Source organism: Lepisosteus oculatus, chromosome 24 (assembly GCF_040954835.1).
Source record: "Lepisosteus oculatus isolate fLepOcu1 chromosome 24, fLepOcu1.hap2, whole genome shotgun sequence".
In the NCBI taxonomy this organism is placed as follows: domain Eukaryota; kingdom Metazoa; phylum Chordata; class Actinopteri; order Semionotiformes; family Lepisosteidae; genus Lepisosteus; species Lepisosteus oculatus.
The window spans coordinates 13,542,807-13,546,545 of NC_090719.1; the positions used below are offsets into that span (position 1 = coordinate 13,542,807).

At 38.8% G+C, this 3,739-nt stretch overlaps 1 long non-coding RNA gene across 1 annotated transcript; it reads left to right on the forward strand.

The window, feature by feature from the left end:
- Positions 1-1,079: 1,079 nt before the first annotated feature.
- Positions 1,080-3,129, forward strand: LOC107079877 (uncharacterized). The gene is made up of 3 exons (XR_001480782.2): positions 1,080-1,167; positions 1,791-1,950; positions 2,832-3,129. It is a non-coding gene; the product is annotated as an uncharacterized lncRNA (long non-coding RNA).
- Positions 3,130-3,739: the final 610 nt, after the last annotated feature.

The following is a 3,739-nucleotide window of genomic DNA, read 5'->3' on the forward strand; positions in this document are numbered from 1 at the left end:
GTGTGTCCCTCTTTAGTGCTTTTGTTGCACAAAGGTGAAAGGTTCTGTAGCCAAGAAGGGGACAGGGGTCATTTTGTTAAGGGGAAATGTGTGTGATCAATTGGAGTCATTGGTCATGGATTAACAATTGTAAATTACTGTTGTTGGCAGGAAGAGAACCAATGTGGTTGAAAACAAATGACTTTGTTCACTCAAGCATGTTTACAGAAGGGCTTGATGAGAGTCACTCTAAAAACATAATTGGGAAAACAGTACAAATGGAGACTACAACTATATGACGCTGAATAGTCAGAACAAAACATTATTATTCATTTAATCAATTTGACAACATTATTCAGATCATTTTGAGTAATTGGGTATGCATGGTGTATTTAATTGATCAGAAACTACAGCAGTCGGTCTGAATTAATCAGGGAATGTAAAAGAAAAAGTCAAATACTGTAGTTCAGTTACATCATACTTTCTTCACTTACGGCCTTAATTAATGATGATACTAATCCTTAAATTGAAGATTGACTGGAATTTGTCTGATTTAGTTGTCTGGTTTAGTTTTTTCTTCATGAGCTGAAGAAGACCAGCCTGGAGAGAATAGAGTTCGCAAAACCTAGATCTCCCAAATTGAAATGAATAATACTCCTTTCCATGTGGCTGTCCGGTGCAGCATATACAGTATGTCTTTTGTACATCTTCTCCTTCTGCTTCCATGCATTTGTTAATGTGTGTTTGGTCTGTGCAATGGCTTTATTTCTGCACTTCTACAGGCTGCTAAATTAGAAGAAGCTAAAAACGATTACAAATGAAAAGAGGCCATTTCTACCGATTTTGCCAATTAGGGAGTTAGTAGTTAACTGATCCCAGCTGTGTCTTGACAGAAGCAAAGGTATAAGCTTCCACCAGAGGGGTGGGTTGCTGGTTTCAGCCTTACCTGCAACTGTTTGGGTAAAGATGTGCCTTCTGTTTTTGATTTTCAATTAGGTTTATTTTCATTTCTTTTGCCCTTTTGGTTAGCAGTCATTCCAATAATAATTCCCAAGGCATAGAATGTAAAAAGAACAAAAGTTTTTTTTGTACATGGTGACTTTATTAGTTGTAGATGTGAATGGAAAGCTGATGAGCTTGACTTGAACAGGCAGCTGTTGCCAAAGAACCATTGCAATACTTGTAGAGGTGAGTTGTTTTTTTTTTTTGCTGTTTTATATCTCTGATATCTAGCAAATAGTGTCTTGCACTTTTAATGTTTATTTTTTAACATGTCCTCCTTAATCAGTCCCATTTCATGGCTTAAAACACTCGCATTCTGCTAAAAGTGAACAATGAGAATTGCTTCTCACCTGTTATCACTGGTACAATGTGTCTGCCTCAGTATGATCAGTCCCTTATGCAGAGGTGATGCTAATCAATAATCCAGAGCTCATATACCTTGTGTTTCACACCTGTGGTTAACTAATGTTCTTATTAATAGTCTGCTGCAGGGGTTAAGATTGTGTGGAGGTAAGGGGGCAACATGCATGAAAATAATCAGCAGGCAAAATATTTCTGTATAGAAATCAATTTCAATAGATCAGGCACATTCTAAATTAATGTAAAAAAAATTACAACTAGAGGCAGAACATACCCAAGATTTTAATATTTAAGCAGAACTGATCTGTTTGAGGAAATGACAGTTGTGCCCATAAGGTAAAGTCTGATAACCCCCCCCCCCCCCCCCCCCCCAAAGGATTAAAGTAACCCCAAAACACCAGTGCAGAGTTCAATTAATGACAAAGCATTTGGTGTGTGTGCTTTGTTAGAGTTTGTTCAGACGCGCAAAAACGATCACTGATCAGGCCCATTACCGCATGGGGTGATGGGAATTGTGGAAGAGGAGTTACTAGACCTGACGCAGACAGAGCGGTGCGGCCCACTCAAGAGCAAAGCCTCATGGTCTCCTGTGGCTGACCATTAGGGAAGGTAAGGACTTTTTCCTTTATGGTCTTTCTAACGTTTTATTTTTTTCTTCTCTCTTAATTGGGCTGAGATTAAGTGACATGCTGCGCTGGTAGGAGCACTGACATTTCGTGCATAGGAGAATCCACCGTGTTGCGTGGTAAGGTCTGTATTCGGGGAGGGGAAATGCCAAGATGAAATGTTTTCCAAATTATTTTTGGCTCTCTCTTGTACTTGGATTATATGGACTATATATACAGTTTTCTGTTCCTTCTCGTTCCCAGCGAACAGCGCAAAGGGGCAAGAGTGAAAGAACAGGCACGGAGGCCTGGCTGGAATATTTAAATATTTCAAACATCCGTGGTCAAGTCAAGTTAAGACGAGGATCTCAGTCATCACACAGCTTGAAATCTCAGGAATGAGTAACAGAATGCTAAACCTGCAATTCAAGGGTGATTTCATAGCTGTGTGCTACCCATTATGAAAGCCTAAAATACTTTCTCTTGCTCCAATCACAGAAATGTGTACCAAGTACAGTGAAAATTATCCTATTGCATTAAGATCCACAGTTGCAGGAGCTTCAAACCTGGCCGAACTGGAATACGATGCACTGCTGTAACCGTGTCAGATGTTGCACAACATCCATCATCTCACAGTTATTTCTGCAGCCCTTCAGAACATCCTGTCTTTCCACACCTGGATGTTTCACTTCACAATTTGCATACCAAAACTAATTTAAATATCTTTCCTCATTGTAAATGGAATGAAACTGACCTTGTCACAATAAGGGAACCAGACGACTAAGTTTCTCCCCACGAGAAACAAAAAAAGTGTATTTTTCATTTTAGAACAGTTTTTTATAAAATCATTTTATAATTTGTTTCCAATTTTTCATTTTATTCTAGAGAATTCATCATTGGATAAAGAAACAGTCTTATTCCCGGCAACTGTGACTTGGAAACAATATGCGCTCCCACCTATCTGCCTTTGTTCAATGATCTTGTCATCTTCGCGATGTCATCAGAAGGAAAAAGATCTTGCGCGTTAATGTGGACAGATTCCTCAGAGGACTTCTACTGAATCATGAGATGAATCTTAGCTGATCCTACTGTACACGCCCACTTTGAATGAAAATAAAACTTGCGGAGAAACCAAACTGGAAATAAAAATGTATGTGCCAATGGTAGTAAATTGGTTCCCCAATTTTTAAACGGGTGGCTTTCAGGACTTGGATTTGACAACGATAGGAAGTTGTCCTGCTTATCAGTGCGGTACGGACGAATTGCTCAAGGATGCTCAGGCTTATGTGAGCAGAGTAGATCTTCAGCGAAAGTTACCTTCTGCGTTCGCAGAATGAGTCCATGCCATGGGATATGTTAAGGCCTATATAGGATATTGCACATGATTTGTTTGGTTCTATGTCCACAGAAAAACTTTAACATTGTACCTGATAAAGAGTGTACAGTCCATTCCTCCTTGTCACAATTCAAGCTCCCTCTACTGTTGACTTTATCACTGACAAATTTAGAAAATGTGCGTACCCCCTCACACACACATCCATACATTAATATATCATTTGTATACACCAACCCTTTCCTAAGGATTATTTATTAATGATTATTACTTCAGTGAAGTTTGATATTGTGCCTGTGGTTGAATAACAGTTTTAACTTGCTTGCACCCAAAGGTACGCACAACAGAAACAATTTAGAGAAAGAGCCCAGTTACAATTAATCTAAAAAAAAAAAAAGAATTTAGTTTGCTGCCAACCGAACCCTTATGTTTGAAAATTGTGTAGCCAGGTATTTTTGAA